The sequence below is a fragment of the Myiozetetes cayanensis genome, unplaced genomic scaffold (genome assembly GCF_022539395.1).
Source record: "Myiozetetes cayanensis isolate MyiCay16 unplaced genomic scaffold, myiCay2020 scf5-8, whole genome shotgun sequence".
Taxonomy (NCBI): domain Eukaryota; kingdom Metazoa; phylum Chordata; class Aves; order Passeriformes; family Tyrannidae; genus Myiozetetes; species Myiozetetes cayanensis.
Window position 1 is genome coordinate 101,270,157 of NW_026087742.1, and position 18,716 is coordinate 101,288,872.

Genomic DNA, 18,716 nt, shown 5'->3' on the forward strand with positions numbered 1-18,716 from the left:
AAGAGGTATGTGTGTGTAAGTATAACTGGTAAAAAAATCATAACTTAAATACTATCAGCCTTCAGGGGGTTTTCTGCCCAAGTTTCAACTTCACTATTCAACATGACTTGAAAGGTGAAATTTTGAATACTAAATTAATCTCAGGTCATGAGAATGCGATTCTAAGAGTTCTTTTAATGAACAAAAAACCGAACCAAACCCACGAAAAAGAAAGCTCAAATATATACCCAACCCCCTCTAACTCTTCTGTATGAAAGTGGAATTCATACAGCCCATTTTAGTATCCTGCATATACTGCAAGTTACTGCTAACAATTTATGTTAAGCACTCCCATAAGCAGTAAATGGTTCTTTAGAAACAAGGAAAATGAGCCCTTGCTGTAATTATAAATATTTAATATTTTGACAACATGAGAGAAACAAGTAAAACTATGCTAATCCAACTGAATTAAAATACACAAGAGAAAGACATAGTGAAATATGCTTACAGAAAATCTTTATAGCTAAGTGTGTTATGCTCATCACCAATGCAGATGAATGCTGCTTAATTTGAAATATTTTCCCCTTTCTGTCATATGGAACCTTCACAGGAGAAGGAGAGATTATGTTCATCAGAGAGAGGGATACAGAAATGTTCCAAGTGTCACAGAATAAGTCCCTGTGAGACAGAGAGGAAACCAAAACATATTTTAAAGATATTCTTTAACCCCAAGCCAGTGCTAGATACAACATCTGAGGAATCGGTTCCCTGTGAGCCAGTGGGACACCATGTCATTGGTTTCTACAGCTGTTGCTGCAGAGCCTGTCAAACATGAACTGGTGCAGTCCTATACCTGCTCGTAATTTCCCCAGGAGGCTGAAATCAGGAAGCCCAGCTAACAATAATCCTGCATCTTAGACCCCTGATGCCATGAAATAGAATAAACAATTAATGTAAGGATAAATGTCTGCAAAATCACAGATACATCACCAGCAAAAAGAGCAGAAGAGAACTTTTAACACTCTTCTAATCCAGGAGTTGAACGGATCTATAATGCCTTCACATGTGTCCTTCACCTACAAGCTACAGCTGAGTAAAGCAAAAAATTTCTTTGCAGGATTATTAGAAAAGGAATAAGAAATCTTTAGTGCTTCCATTTTCCAGCAGAATTACGAGCTTGTTTTCTGGTGGCTCACCCATCATCTTTCATTTTCTTTTGTAGGTATTAAATTGAAATATTTGGGTCAGAAAAAAGAGGCATTTTGGAAGTTCTCAATGTTCTTCACAAAGAGAGAGGTAAACACTTGTGTATGCATGTATATATAAGAATGTATGTATAAATATATGTGTATATGCATACATATATGTATGGCTTCACCTTTTTTTTGGAGGGAGATTCTGTGATTTTAGAAAAAAGTAACAACATCAAAACAAAAGCAAGACATTGCATGGAAGTAGGCTCCAATGAACTCATACAGTGTGTCAATACAGTGTTCTGGGAGGTTGATGCAGGCAAAACATGTTTAAGAGAACTGGCAGTTCTCAAAGAAATAACATTAGGAGTATAAGTAAGTGAACTCTGTGCAGAAGAGGTAAGGGCAGAGTAAAAGATCAGCCTAGCTGTCAGAAGCTCTTTCTGAACCTCAGATAGGAATGAAGCATCCAGGAAAGAAGCTGGGTCGGGTTACTTGGGGGAGTTGCAAAAGTGTAGCCTAATCATGCAGGAATAAAGTTAGAAAAGGCAGCAGAAAACGAAACACAGCTAGTAATTTTGGGATATTTGGGCTAACGTGAAATAATGTTAAGTACGTTGCCAGAAGTGGAAAAAAATCAGGCAAATGATTATGCCAGTATCAAGGAGAACTGGAAAGTTTTAAACAGACAACACTGAGAAAGCCAAATTTCTCAATATTTTTGCATCTAATTTTTATTTTTATATATGTATATATCAGGCATTATTGATAATGGGGAAAACAAACAGATTTCATGTTATACTATCAAAAGACCAAGTGAGAAATTATTCAAACAAAATTTGCTCCTTTTCCATGAGCTGGACTTAAAGTTCTGGATGATGAAACCTCACCTACTAGTGGTTATTGTAGATAATATACAGTGAAGGAATATTACGGGACAGAAAGGAACAAAGAGTTTTGTTGAAAGGAAAGAAGGAAATAGGAAATTATATACACCAATCTATTTAATCTCAGTACCCAGGAAATGTACTGGAGCAAGTAAACAAGCTATGCTTAAGCAGTTGTAACATGACAAGTAACAGCCAACACAGCTTTGTCAAGAACAAAAGATGTCAAATCTAATCTCTCCTGCAACGAAGTAAGAGGAATCATCAGTGGAGGAGAAACACTGATGGCCATGTTGGATGTCCCTTTAGTAAAATTTTTGACATGGTTTCATATGATACTCTTTCAGTAAACAGTGAAAATAATGTAGATTATTTAGGAAGCTGGTACAAGTGGCTCATTGTCAGAAGGATGGTAATGAACTCAGTGATGGTCCAGAAAACATGTTACATAACTGGAGATTATACCAAACTGGGAGGCTTTAGCATGCTGGAGGACAGATGTAGGATTTAGAAGGATTTTCGCACACTAGTGATTTGGTCTGGAAAAAGGAGGGTTCTGTTCAACAGGGATAAGTGCACGCTACTGGGCAAAGGCAGATATGATCAGCTACACAAACAGGAAAGGCAGAACTTTGGGTGTTCTGCAGTAAGAAAAGCTGCAAATATGTGACAAAAAAAAAAAAGAAAAAAAAAAGTTCTGTTGTTATATGAATCACAATCTATACAAAAGGGACAATGTCAGAGAGCTACAGCGAGAAAGCCAAACCCCATAAAACAATACAAAAAAAGCAGCACAAACTCTTTGTGAAACAGCCTGATTTACATGGCCCTAAGAAAACTCAGTAACCATGGTCTGTGTGGCTTCAGTAAATATGTAGCCCCTGAAGAGAGCAGAAAAGAACAATCTGAATGATCATATATCTATAAAACATGAGTTAAGAAGGAACTTAAAAAAAATCAACGGAGATTTAGGTTGAAGGGGGTAAGTGGAAAAAGAGGAAATAACATACATATCTATGCAATACTGACTGATATGAATGTATATCAGATATATGAAAGACTGCTATGAAGAGAAAAGGACAAATTTGCTCTATGATTTCATATGGGATGGATCAAGGATGGGTCAGGTTTAAAAAAAAGGCAAGAAGATTAGAAAATAAAAACGGTAAGGATAGGGAAGAAGATTGGCTGGGTGCTTGTGCAACCTTCAAGCTCAGACTCTTCAAGAAGAGCTGGGCACCGTTGGTCAGAGCTGGCACAGGTAGAGTGGCCTCAGGCAGCAAGTGGACTCAGCCACCTCCCATGGCCCCTTCCAACAACACGACTCAGTGCAAGGTTTCTTTAAGGCCACTGAAAAGTACCAGCTTCCTTAGAAAAAGCATTTTATTGTTTCTGCAATGTGCATACCACTATCTTCCAAAAATAAATTGTTTCAATAAGAATCTTAAACTGCTTTTCTATTTTCTGAATCCTCCTTCTTTCAAGCTGTCCCAATATGATTGTCCTAGGAGACTAAGTATATTACAGATACATGAGAGGATGTGCAGCTTCACTACCTGAAGGGAGCCATAATTTAGACATAAATAGGTCTGCCTTCACATTCAGTTTATGTGAATTCAACCAATACTGTAAATTTTTATCTGACAGCAAGTTAACATTGTGTTCTTTCCCAAGAATGAAGTTTGTCTTTTCCAGAACAGCCTCAGAAGTCCTTCAAGGCCTGAAGTGTGACAATGACATATGCTTTTAATAACATCTTCTGTAAATTATTTCTTTCTTTTCTGCTGGCTTGTAGAAAATGCCATCACCTCCTTCACAGTTTTTAAACTGTGTAGATTAAGAGCAGGAATAATTTCAGATGACAAGTGTAAAGAACACACTCACTGTGACTAGAGTAAGTAAAAACATTCAGGCATTCTAAAGCAGTTTCATTTAATGCTATAATATTACAGTATATACATAAGGTGTTTAGACATGTATGTAGGAACTGGTAACACTGAAAGAAAAGAAGTTATGTTGCTTTCATTTGCATAGCTGCAAACCTGAAAATAGCTTCTCTGAGGTACAGTAAGCTCACAGAAATAAATGGGAACAGAGTACTGGCCACACAACCTGTTAAAATATTTGGCTGTATTAGTTAAAAATTGATTTGTAGAGGAAAAGCAGGGAGAAACCAAATTCAGTCAAGACAGATTTAAGCTATAGGTAATCTTTTGCCATTGAGTAAATAGTGATTAAAATTGCCCCAGCAAAGGGAAACAGATTTATTGTATTTGTATTATTTAAAGTGAGCATTCCCTGCACAGTGACAAACAAAATGAAGAAAAAATATTTACTCCCAAAATCTTATTTGTAATACCAAAAAAGGATTAAATTTGAAGTGGTATTTTTTCTGTAGCTGAAATATCAAAATCATCAACATGTTCATAAACTGACCAGGTAGAACCATTTCAATAAATAGAAATGGTTTGTTTCAGTATTTCTAAATACCTGATTTTGACCCTTTCTTTCTTTGCTTTCAGATAAATGGCATTGTGTTTGAATTGAAATTATGTGAATCAAATGTTTTCAAAACTCTTAGCTCTAAATATCCCATTTTGATAGTTAAAATATCAATCTTGTTTGGGAGAGTTTGTTTGTTTGTTTGTTTGTTTGGATCTAGGAATGGCAGAAAAATCATCCCTTTACCAGAGACAATTTCAGTGAATCAAAACTACTGATAGGGAGTCATAGGGAGCTTTCCAGCTAGGCTAAAACTCATGAATAAAATGGCACAAAACATATTATGAAACGGATTTAAACATGGGATTTGAAATAAAGCATGAAACCAGGAAGCAAAACTGCTACTTCTGGGTTATAATTATAGAATCATCAAGGTGGGAAGAGATCTTCAAGTAAACCCTAAACCACTAAACCATATCACTCAGTGCCAGATCCAGAAGCCTTGAACACCTCTAGGGATGGTGACTCCACCACCTTACTGGGCAAGCTATTTCAATGCCTGACCACCCTAACAGTGAATTTTTTTTTTCTAATGTCTAATCTGAATCTCTCCTGTCTCAGCCTAAGGCCTCTGGTCCTCTCACTGTAGGCACAGTAGAAAAGACCAGCTCCCGCCTCACTACAACCTCCTTTCAGGTAGTTGTAGAGAGTGATGAGGTCCCCTCTGAGGCTCCTCTTCTGCAGACTAAACAAACCCAGATCCCGCAACTGTTCCTCATAAGAGATGTTTTCTAGACCCTTCAGAAGCTCTTCTCTGGACACACTCCAGCACCTCAATGTCCTTTTTAAAGTGAGGGGCCCAGAACTGAACACAGTATTCAAGGTGCACCCTCACCAGTGCCCAGTACAGTGGGACAATCACCTCCCTAGTCATACTACACTATTCTTGATACAGGCTAAGATGCCATTGAGGTCTTGGACACCCAGGCACATTGCTGGCTCATGTTTAGCTGGTTGTCAACCAGCACCCCTAAGTCCCTTTCTGCTGGGCAGCTCTCATGCCACTCCTCCTCCAGCCTGTAGTGCTGTCTGGGGTTGCTGTGACCCAAGTGCAGGACCCAGCACTTCGCCTTGTTGAACCTCCCACAGCTGTCCCTAGCCCATTGATCGAGTTTGTCCAGGTCTCTCTGTAGAGTCTTCCTACCCTCGAGCAGAACAACAATCCTGTCCAACTCCTGTCTGTAAATTTACCAAGGGTGCCCTCAATCCCCACATCCAGATCTTTGATAAAGATGTTAAATAGGACTAGCCCCAATATTGTTCCCTGGGGAAAACACTAGTGATCAGCTGCCAGCTGGATTTAGCTCCGTTCACCACAGCTCTCTGGGCTTGGCCATCCAACCGGGTTTTTTATCCATTGAAGCATCCACCAATCCAAGCCATTTTTTTTAGGAGGATGCTGTGGTGTCAAGTGCTTTACTGAAGTCTAGATAGGGTAATGAATGGTCGAGCTCTTCAGTTAGCATAGAGGAACTATTCTGACTCCAGCTTCGTATTTTGGCAAGCAAAATCAAAGTCTCCTTTAATGTGCTAATATTTCTCCTTTGGATGCTCTTTAAAAGTGGAAAAGAAGTCCAAGGAAAATAGATCACCCTCATCCCTAAGAGAGAGAGCAAGCAAGATGAAGGGCTAGTAATCCCTACCCTTGAATTCAACAGTTGGTGCAAAGGCTTCCACGTCTCTGCTGCTGGGACTTAGACAGCTGTCTGGGGCTATCAGTGCCCAACTCAGTCCCAGGCACACAGCAGGAGGTCTGTGTGGCAAGGTTTGACAACTCTCTGGATGATTAACAAAAACCAAAAATCCAGCTCTTCCTGCTGTGGGAAAGCTTTGGGAAAGTGAAAAATTAAAGCAAATGCACTGTTGTCCCCCACTATTTTTAAGCAATCTGACATGGTCATGCAGACACATGTGAGGGGTGACTTGCTCTCATACACAGCCTTTGGACACCATGGTCTCACTGCTTTCAAATCCAGTACAGTTTCTGTGATGCTACCAAACTGAGCACTTCTGCCATGGGATTTGCCAGTTGCTGTCAATAGTTCCCTGACATTTTCTTTTGTCTCCTTGCCCTGCCAGCACCTACTGGCAGCCCACTGTGGACCCTTAGCTCTACTGGTGGGGGGGCAGGCAGAAGGAGGCCAAGACACTGAGCAAGCAAGGTAGCAAGGAAGAGTCCAGCTGGCATGAGGAGAGGGGATGCAAGCCAGAAGCACAAACTGGCCACCACCTGGGCTGCCTTTGAGGCAGAGCAGCAGCTGTGATCTGGGGGAATCATGGAAAGGAGCTGCCCCAGTTGGCAATGGGATCTTAAATCCACCATCAAATGAATCAGTCCTCTAAATGATGGCTGTGTAAGTCCTGCTTGTGCTACACACCTTGGTGAGCATGCCCCAGATGGAATGCAGATGATAGGGAGTGCCATGGATGGGTGAGAGGTTAACTGCTAAATAAATGTGCTGCATAAGAATAAAAGCAGAATGGTGCTTTTCTTGAAGCTGAGTATATCAGGATGTTTGAGCCAGGTTGGTATCTCTTTCCATTAGTATCCTAAAAACAAAAGAACAATTAACTGATTATAACACCACTAAGGCACTTTTGAAAGTTTAGTTTCAAGTTATACATTGTTTGGCATGATGTGACCAACCATGTACACCCTGAGGCCACCACAGGCATGAATAATATGACAAATGCCATTCTCCGTGTGATCAGCACTTATTTCTATTTCAGTGCAATGAAACCTGAGATGCCAGAGTGGTTAATCCTGTTTAGTGCTACCGCCAAGGCAGAAATCTGTCAGCGTTATGTTTTCAAATGATGACAGAGGCAGTTTGCTTGCAGCTCTCAGTTTGTAAGCTCACCAACACCAGTGACTTCTGCTTTCCTTAAAACACTGTTCTGTGTAAACAGAGTAGCTTGGTTTAAATAGAATGCATAAAGTGTTGTTTCACTTATTCAGCTTCTCAGTCATTTATTTATTCATTTATTTGTAGTTTAGTTTGTTTAAGAATAGATCCTTCTGCCCACGAGGGTCCTCAGCACCCACCTTCAGAACAATATGGGCACTGTGGTGGTGCAGGCATCTCTGCCAGGCACATCTCTCAGCTTCCTGGTGCTGGAGCCCCACCAAGCACAGAAGGGCCCAGGGTGTACTTTTGCTGCTGGAGAGCATGGAGGGAGAGCAAAAGGGCAGGTATGCAGGGAAAGGGAGCAGGACAAGGGCCATGAGCACAAGCAGCAGCTGCTTGCACCCCTGTCTTTCCCTTTCTGCAAGGCAAGAGTGGTCATCTCCTGCCACCCATCCCTGTCCTCCTGTGGGGCTGCACTTCATCTGCACAGCAACAAGATTGAGCAAGGTAGGATAAGAGAATGTCAAAAGCTCTGAAGCAAAGAGTCCCAAATGGAGCATTCTTATTAATATTTGTAAGTAAGTATTATTTTTACCAAGGCAGCTGTTTGAATTAATAATAGACAATGCCAAAACAGCAGTACATAGAGGTAACAGGGGTTTTACTTTCTCTGTGTCAAAACATTACTAGTAAATATTTAGAATAAATACATTGTTTGCTAGTATAAGAAATGGTGTTATGGCAGTTGAAGTTTTTTTTTAGAAAGATACAAAAATAATATGCTTTTCTGTTCCCATATATATACCACCTTACAGCTTTAAGCTTTTGAGTGAAGAAAATGAAGCATTTCAACTATTTTAGTTAGCTTTCAGTTTTAACAACATTTTCCCATGTGTTACATCAAAAAAAAAAATTTCTTTTTAAAAATATGAGGGTATGAATAAAGTTTAGGTATCAAGGAGGAAAGAAACAGTAAGAAAGTGCCAGAATAGCCCTACACCATTTCTGTTCTACCTCCAGGTAGTAAAGATGAAGATTGTAGAATCAGAGGGAGAGGTGTTGAAACAGCAGGATGAAGTGAAGAACAAGTCCTCAGGTTAAATGGTACATTCAGAGATTTTTGAAATAAATGGTGGCATTGCTAAAATAATATGAACTCACTCTTAGGCAGAACAAAGAGATACTTCTCAAGAACTTTTTAGGACTACTTTCTTTGCCTCAGCCCCAAGAAAGGGTCAAAGATGATAATGGTCCCTAAGGCAAATCCTGCTACACTTTGGAAGCATCTGCATAAGAGGATCTTTATCAGGAAAAGTCTATAAGGAACATTGAAAATAACACTGTCAGTATACAAACATTATTTAAATCAGAGGTATATTATCTATTGTGTTTTAGTTTATTCTTTCCACCTCAAAACAATGCAAACAAAATTATTTCAAAAAGAGATGATGAAAAAAATTAGACATTCTCTTGAGACTTTTATACAATGAAAGCCCAAATAAATGGGGCTGTTTAACGTCAAGATGAGTGAGTAGCAACAAATAAATATTAAAAAAAAAGAGAGAGAAATACAAAGAATGCAAAGTCATGTAGTCTTTTTATCACAAACATAAGAACATACACTGAACTTGAATATCAGAAAATGTGAAGATAAAATCTGTTAAACTCCTTACCACAGTGTAACATTGCTGTTACCCACAGTTAAGATGATATCACAAAGAGATAGACCTGTAAAGATTAGAATAGTCCTGTCTGTCTTATTATGATAATAATAGAGGTAATTTTAAATAGGGAACATCCCTTCAGGTTTTTCTTTTGTAGCAGGCAGCTGGTAAGGGTAAGAAAGAAAATTCTTTTTTTTTTTTTTTTTGCCTGTAACAATTGCTTGTACTTTTTATACAGTCATTTATGTTGTCATTGTCAGAAGCAAGTCATGGGACTTCTGATCTTATAAAGTACAAAAATTCCTTTGTTCTTAAAGATGAAAAACTGTCGTGACCAAAATACCAGCTGAACAGGAGGCAGAGAAGGAGAATCATATTTCTAATGGAAACACCAGAGATGTAAAGAGAATGAGTTGCATAAAAAGTAAGATATCAAATATCTGAATTATCAGAACATAGTGTTTTTTCTTTCTAGTAGTTCGTCTTTTTGCCAAGGGTTTAAGTTCTTACTTGCTTGGCATTAATAGCTTTTTCTTTATTCTTTCACTGTCTATATCTTTATTCTTATTCAGTTGCTTGTGAAGTTATTCTCAAAATAACTTTAAGTAAGCTCTAATGGAAAAATTCTCGTGCCTTCAAAGGAAGGAGTATATGAACACAGAGACAGAGCCAAAATACTTTCAAATGAAGCCCTCTGCACTTGCATCCAGTTGTTGGTGCAGAGATTGATGTTGCCATCACGAGTGAATTTTTTCTAAGAATGCAATAAAGATCCTTGAGCTCTGCTGCTGACTTAAGTGCTTGAGAGGAGAATTCTTTACAGCAGGATACTGCTGCTGCCTGGGACAGTAGCAGTGCTATATAGATATGTAGGTACCAGACATACATAATATAACACAGAGAATATTTTCTATATGTATATATAAAATTGGAGGGAGAAGGGAGAGATCAGAATTGAGAATGGCTGGAAGGTGCAATGGAAACTGAGAAATGGAGGAAGTGTGGCATGAGTCCATCATGTAAGCTCACATGAAACAAGATGCAATACTACTTTTGCACTGCTAAATCTGTGCTCTGCTCCTGGTGGTGTTACCTGATGTGTGCAGCCTTTTGGAGGCTGTTGCCCACTGTTGCCTGTTACAGCAATCTGTGTGAGTTATGTGAGCAGTCAAAGCACCCCTAAACTTTAACTACCTCCTGGTCAGCACTCTCCTCTCCAGATGGAACCTCCAACTGCGATGTGGGCCCACTGATCTGGCAATTTTTTGTGTAGACAAGTGGAATTTTACCCATTACCTGTTTAAAGGATCTCAGTCTCTTAGAAGGAATGTGAAGCATTAGCCCCTTGGCCACAAGCTGGTCAGAAATGCATTGGCCTCATCAGTCTTGCCAGCCATCTGTGTGAAACTGTCTTAGCAGCAGCTGAGCATGTCTGAACACAGTTTGGACATTTTTGTGCTAGGAATTGTCTAATCCAGTCAAGAGGCAGTGTAATGGAGGGGTTCCCTCTAAGTGAAGTGGCAGGTGTGATCCTATACCTGTTATAGGTCTTTTCCTATCTCCGTGGAACATATAGAGTTAATTTCTGGATGTCTTCTTTCTCAGATTAAAAATGCCAGTAGCTAAGGAAAGAAAAGTGATTTACCTTCAAATAGTTCAGCTGACCTTACTCATTTATCACTTTACAGGATTTCATTTTTCAATGGAGTCTATTGTTTCAACACCATTACCTCCACTTTTAGCAAAGACAATTACAGGGCATTTATTTATTCACCAGAGACACACTGCTTAGATTTTTACATTCTTTTCACCCGAAATAGTTCTGTCACAAAACAGTTGTTTGTCTCAAGCAAATATTTTTTCTCTCCAAGTTTTACTTAGAAATGCTCAAATGTCTTTTTATTTGCACAAGACAAAGACCCTTTTAACTACCTGTGACAAGTGAAGAACAAGTTGAGGTAATACACTGACAGGACATGGATTACTTAGCTAATGTCATACCATTGTATGGACAGACTTTATATGAGGGTTGTAGTTTTTTGGGTTTTTTCCTTCTCTTAATTGAGCTAAAAGTTATCTTTCTACCAGAATGCTGATGTAAACAAATAGCAAGTTACTAATGTCCTACTTACAACTACCTAGCAGCAATGAAAAACTCAGTTATTTTGGATTTTTAAAAGATTATTATTTAACATAAAATTTATCATTTATTATTTAAGTAAAGATTATTATTTTTAAATATTTTTATTTTAAAACATTCTACTTCTTTCCCAGTCCCCAGCCATGTGACAACTAGTGAATGGATGCTATCACCTAAATAATTTGAAGATTAAAAACCTTCATTTTTTTGTTTGTTTTTAATTGACAAAGTGCCGTGTTTCCATGTTCAGAATAGTGCCCTGACCTGTGTTCGCAGTCAGCCATTGCTGTTTATGGCAGTGTTTCTATATTCATTCCATCTGCCACTCTTGGCTATGGCCAGCTAGCTGTGGCGATGCTCTGTTCAGACACACCACAGCAGCAGCGAAGTTGCAGGACCCTCTTAATTCATAATGTTTGGCTAAAAGCTCTTCCTTAAATGCATTATTTTTTATGATTCCTAATGCTAACTCAGTAATAAAATGTCCTTTTTCAAAATCGTTTCCTAGAATTCTTTGTTAAGTCAAGTTTAAGAAATTGACATTCCAAGATGCCCAAGGCATTTGGAGAAATGACTACTGCATAGAGATGACACAATGAAGTGTCAGTTTCTCTTATTTTGGTTATAATGAAACCCGTGTACTGCCCTTTAATGAAATCTGCCCTTTTGTGCACATTTTTAGTGCTTCAGTAGCTTTAGGAAACAATGATCTACAGAAAATGCAGCAGTAGGACATGAAATTGCCTTACTTCAGAAAGGCCAAGTAGTTATGCAGGAAAACAGGGAGGTAAACACCAAATCTGAAGATTGGGCTACAAACTCTTGTGAGGTGGTGTATGCTCCAGCAGAAGGAAAAAGCAGCAGACTGAACAGAAAAAGAAAGTAACTGCTGGCTTTGTTTTGTAACTTTGGAAAGCCCCCAAGCTTTAGCTTAGCCCCTCCAAAGCTCTAGCTTTGTTAAAAATAGGAGGTAAATTAGTACTGCAAATCTGTAAATCTGACTGTAAACCAGGATGTGAAAATCAGATACTGAATTTGATCAAAAATATATTCCAACAAAGATACATTCTCAGGGAGAATAATGGGATCCAGACCAAATTAATTTTCTCTCTTGTGAGTCAGGACTGTGTTAACATCGCCTCAAATAACACTGAATCCAAATCACATTGCTCTGAATAACTTCCACATCGCATCAGCCTGAATGATGTTACAGGTCCTGGTGACCCCACCCTCAACCTATCTTTAGTCTAAGCCCATAAAAATAAAAGAAAGATACATTTATATGTGGTTTTCTCTTTTTTTTTCCTTTAGCTCTATTTGAAGTTTATGTGCCACAGTAGATTTTCATATATATCAATACTTATTTTATCAAAACACTTCATGGTTTCCTTGAGGCTTTGTTGGCTCTTTCCTGTAGGAAGAAAGCTAATTACATCAGTCACTGATGACAGGAGCATTTCTTTGGTGCTATCTTTTGTGGTTTACAGAGGCTCTTCACACATCATCTGTTGCCCTGAGCACTGGAGGAGTCAATCGGAGCAAGCTGGTCTCCTTCACAATACCATGCCTACTTTTCCAAAAAACAAGCTGATGAACCTATCATGCAACAGTGTTTCTTTTGCTGTCTCCTAATTCTACATGGATTTTAAAGCTGCCATCACCAGGGTCTCAGCAGAAGACAGTACCTTACATTTGGCTCTTGTACTGCAGCAGTGTCTCCATTTCTGAAGCTATTATTAAGCAAATGGGTTTCTTTCAACTCAGAGCATCATATGCAGCATAATCAAATAAATCTGCAACGCCCAGACAAAGATATACCTGTTCAGAGCTATTAATGTTGTATATAATCCAGAATTCTGAACTATGCCTTTAAATCCAGCATTGTGCAGATTAAGTGGGACATCTATTACTACCGGCCAACCAACTCACATATTCAGCACCTCCTGAACACCTGTGTGCTCAGTACCTCCCTTCCCTCTTTTCACATAGTAATATATTGCAGAATAAAAATGCTTAATATTTTAGTATGTACTGGATTTGCCTACTTGAGTTCTCACAGGGGTCAAAAATTAGAAAAATCAGAAAATGTTTAAAAAAACCTAAAAAAAATTAATTTTGGACAGTCTTTCTTTAACAGCTTTTGAGATTATTTTTCTACATCAAGAAGCTAATGTGAAATGAATGTTCCATTGAAGGTGCAATCACAATTACTAAAAGTAAGGCATGAAAGAGAGCATCAGAAACATCAATCAGCGTATGATTGAAATAAAATAGAAAGAAATCTTCCTGTTAAAATGTGGGGGGAAATGACAGGCATAAAATGACAAATTTCTTCATATTGGCTATGCTAAACAGAAAAGAAAGCTCTAGAATTGCAGTAATAATAATATTGTCAAAATAATACTAGAGACTTAAGGTGCTGGAAAGGGCTTAGCAAGGATAAATCATTATCTAGAAACATTCTAATCTCATGAAAATTACCAGGAACAAAGAATTTAATTAAAACAATCATAATGTAATTGTGGCAGTAATTTTTAATTTTTTTTTGATAAAGAAAAGTAGTTCAGTGAATCAAACAAGCCATATTTCAGAGGCGAGTTCTGTATAAAGGAGCCAGCATGGCAGAAATTCTACCACCACTGCCTTGTCCAAAATACAAGACAACACACAATGCAGAATCCTGCTAAACAAATGCTCAAGAAGGAAGTATTGGATATGATTTGGGTCAAACCTTTCCCAGCTGCATACACCGAGGCAGACTGAAGCTGGACCTTCCATGAAATGAATGCACACTACAAGGAATGTGAATCAGGCTGATTGTGTTTGCAAGGTTACTGAGAATGTTTAATGTGCTTTATGCAATGAATCAGCAAAACAATGCAAACCCAGGAGACCCAGGAAAATGCATATGATACTGGTAGGAGGTATCCATAAAATAAATAAAATGCAATCTATGGAAACTGCATAGCTAAAAGCGGTTTTCCATGAGAAGGGCACTATCAAAATGACTGTAAAGATTTTTAGCCAGTATTTAACATGACTCCATACAAAGAGAAGCAAAACAAAGAGAGGGTAACTTTGTAAAAAATATTCTGATCCAACACTTCTATTTTCCTGCAGTCAAGGACAAGATGGCTCAGAAACATTCATTTACTAGCATCACTTTGGCATTTCTCCCAGAACTTTCAGGGTCTACTTGGCAGAAAATATGTAGCTGAATAATTTTAGTGTACTCAACATCTTTTATCCCATGCATCACAGTCATCTTCCGGGAAGCTCTGCTTAAGCTGAAGGTGTGTAATCATCAGCAACCTCTGTATTTCAGCTTCCTTGGTGATGAGAAGGAATCACTGACAGCCTCTGGGGCTATTGCTTTACACAACAGCCTTAGCTAAGTGTCAGATAGCCTCAATCATGCATGTGTGGGAGCAAAAAAGGGATACACATATGTCAGACCAGAGGCAGCAATCCTGATCACTTGGCATTGATAATCAAGAGGGTTATTATCAATACAAACACTACCAGGAATGCTCCACCTCTTGAAATAACAGGTTGGTATCAGCAATATCAGTATGGCAAAGTCCATCCTACCCAAAAATTTACTGATCTTAGAGCAGCGCACAGAGAACACTCAAGACCAACATGAATCTTGGTTCTGTAGCAAAGACAAAACTGAGCTTGAAATATACCCCATTTTTTTTTCTTTCCTTGCAGAAAATACCTTCCTTTACAGCTCTTTGCCTAAGAGAATATCCTTACCTTGTTCATAATTAAGGGGAACCCTCACTCCGGCTCAGGTGATGTGCATTTTCTGCCATGAGATCCTTCTCAGGAACAAAACTGAGCACTGGATCAGGCCTTCCTCCTGTGCACCACAGTCAAGGTTTATAAAATGGCATCTTGGCAGCTTCGACTTCTCTGAATATTAATTTCCTCATTTTTCCATATGGCCTGCTTAGGGGTTAAGTGATTTAATCTGTTCAATGTAGAAAGTCTTGTTTCTCAAAATTAAGGATAGCTGTAGCATAGAAAATCCTTGTGTGACTCCTGAGGCATGTGGCAGACAATCACACCATGGCCAGTTCCAGGGGCATGTCCACACTATCTCCAGAACCAGCCTGCAAGAAAGTCAAGTGGCTGCTCTCTCAGAAGAAGTTCTAAGTCGATGGCTTCCATATAGATCATGCTTAAACAACAATTTCAAAGCTGAAAAAAAAGCCCCCTTTGCAGACCTCATCACTAGGTAAATAAAATGTCAGTGCTTCCCTTTTCCATAGATTAGACTTCCCCTTTTGGAAGGTCTTATCGTCAGTATAAGGACAACAGAACTGTGTTGTTATTTAATATACACAAACTATTTGAAGAACTGATGAACACATATATTTGGTGTAATCTGCAAGCCACTGGTTGCGTTAGTTAATTGCTTGACAACTTTTATTTCCATATTTCACTGTTCAGACTGTTACAGAGATTTGCATGGTTTTATTTTTTTCCACACCTTTCCACCTCCTCACTGCCAATTTAAGAGCTGTTAGTTTCAGTTCATAGTAATTGTGAGAAAATGAAATTCCATCTGTTTCTGTCAGGAAAAGGAAAGATATGGAAGGGAATGGGATAATCAACAGAAAATTCCACTTGGTAGACATCCTCTACTGCTAGCTATTACTTTTCTAAGGGATGCCTTACACAAAGTACCTAAACACTTAGCATATATACTGTATTTTAATTTTAGGCATGTCCTGAAGTTCAGCACTTCCAAGAATAATGTGCCAAGCACTATTCTTCCACTGTTCATCTAAATCCATAGATATGATTTCCATGTGCAAATAGTGCCATATAGAACTATTTAACTAATAAGCAGCCCAAAGCCCATTTTTTCCCTTACTGGGTTTTCAGTTGCAGAAATATTTCTAATAGAACTGTGCAGGAACTCATGCCAGAGTTGTAGAACATAACAGCAAGATTCAGGCTTCTGTCTTTGCAATCTGTCTTTCCAATAGCTTTGGAATGGCTTAAAGGTGAACAAATAATGAGGAAGAGAGACCAGAGAGATGGGGAGGGAGGCACACATGCTCAGACAGAAGCAGAGATAGATTTAGGATAAAAAGCCATTAAGAGTTAAATGATCTGCAAAGAGTAAAGCCTTGAAATTCAATTTCACTTGATATCAAAGAGGAGATTTAAGAGTGGTATATTAGAAGAGGTTCCTTTCATGAAAATGCAAATATCAGCAAGCTGTTTTAATTATAGGCTGTAAGTGTTGCATGCTGGGAGACCAGAAAAAAATGCAGAAGAGAGCAAAACCATAAAACCATCCCATTGGTATTTTCAGGTCTTTTTTAAACAACAGTATTCTCAATTAAAAAATATTTTGCAGCTACATTATGGCTTTTTTTCTAGCTCATTGATAGTTTGGCACATGCATACAATTATGGGGTTTATTCTGCTTGGAGGTATCCCCTCAAGGAATATCTTGCAAGTAAAAAGGATAAAACGTTATCTGCTTCAGAAGGATGGAGGTGCAGGCATGAATATCATTTTCCTCCTGAGACCTTCATCCACTGCTGCCAATTACAGGAAGGTTAGATCTCATAATCCAGTTCCCTGGAAGACAGAGATGGAAGCATCTAGATAAGGCCGCTACAGACCACAAAGCTTTGTCAGCAAATAACGCAGATCTTCCCTACAAGCAGCTGTACATAACACAAGTCATTAGTCAATAAAAGCAGGGGTTCCAGTGCTTGCTGGAAAGAGGAGAGCAAAAAGAAAACACATGCTCAAATATGGTCTACCTAAATGTAATAAAAATATAAGCACTTCACCTTAACAGCAGAAGTAACAATTCTCTTTGTTCTTTCTACCTTCTTCTACCTGCTGCAGCACCCAGGTTTCAGCCAGCTGTGTCTGAACACTTTGTACACTTGCCAGCTCCCTAAATTCTAATCTCTCCCCTCGTTCGTTGAGAAAAAAAATCACTTCCATTCTCAACTGAAGAACGAACTAAAATTAAACCCAGTCTTTCAGGAATTAAATATTTGCATACAAAACAGGACACACAATACATTAGTTAGGTATGTGTTTAAAGTCTGGAAACATTATGATGATGGATGCTGAATAACAGTCAGATAATAATAGCTTTGAAAATACAAAGCGAAAAATATGAAACCCTCGGTATTTAAAAATACATTAAATCTCTGATGTTTGTATTATGTTTAAGAGGCCAATGCTGCTTTCCCGAGGCTTTTGTTACTTTCCTTCAGTAGATGTCACTGCAGTACAGGATAACTAGTTCCAACACAGCTTTGGAGAAAAGGATACTAGTTTCACCAGGGAGTGGTCCACAATGGAGAACTGAAGCCTTAGTTTCCAGATTTTCAGCAGTTCTGAGTATCAGACCTCACATCCAGATTTTTTTCTTATGGCTTTTATTTATTTTTTTTTTTTTAGTTGGGGACCAAACACAAGAAACTATTCGCTGTCGTGGTTGGATGCAGCTGAAATCACATCAGGGAAGCTAATTTGGGACAACCATCATTCTGAACCAAAACCAGCTTTCTTGTGCCTCACTCATGTTGCTTCTGAGGATTCAAATCACAACCTTTTTTCTGATACAGCTTCCATGTTCTTAATGCCACATATGAATTCTTCTGAACTCTTTCTGCATTCCTTGCTATAACTTGAAAGCAAAATCTCTGCCAGATTAGTTTTTAATTTTTCTGATTTAATGTATTTTGCTTCTAAGATGGCTTGGCTGCTTACATAGTAAAACAAAATGTTAGTTTTAACCAGGGTCAAGGGCTTTTACTCAAAACAAGAAATCTTCAGACGTTAGCCAACAATGAAAATATATGAAAGTAATATGTTACTAAGTTGAAAAATATCCATGTAAAAATATTCCTGGAAATGCCTGTATGTCAAACACAGAAGGACTGAAGCTAAAAATGGAAAATAACAGAATGTATATGAGAAGCAACATCAGAAACTGAGGAGGGTTTTACAAGATTAAAAACATACTTTCGGCAAGCTCACGTACAGTTAAAGAAATGCGGTTGCTAACAGAGTCATCAGAATGTAGTCAGTGCGTACAAACTCCTCCTCTCTTAGTCATTCCTAGAAAACAAATCAGAACCGCAGTCTGCTGCGGCTCCCCGAGCCTAACAACCAAATCCCTTTCCAAAAACAGGAAGGAGAGAGCTTATCTCGGAAACAGGCTTTGTAGCTTCAGGCTCTTTTGTAGACATTACGACTGAAATGCTAATGCTGGTCGAGAGCACCGTGGTGAGTACCCGAGGTATGAGACCGGCAAACCTTTCCCCAACAGAGGTGAGAGCAGAAGCCCTTCAGCTGAAAAGCCCCAACTGCTGAGTTATTACAGGGACTGAGTGGTGTAGTCAAGCAAGATGGATCCCGTCCCAAAGCTTTGCATGTAAAAACACACACACTGAATTCTCAGGAGCCAAAGCTGCCTGTCGGGAACATTAGGAGGAGGAACTCGCTCAGTC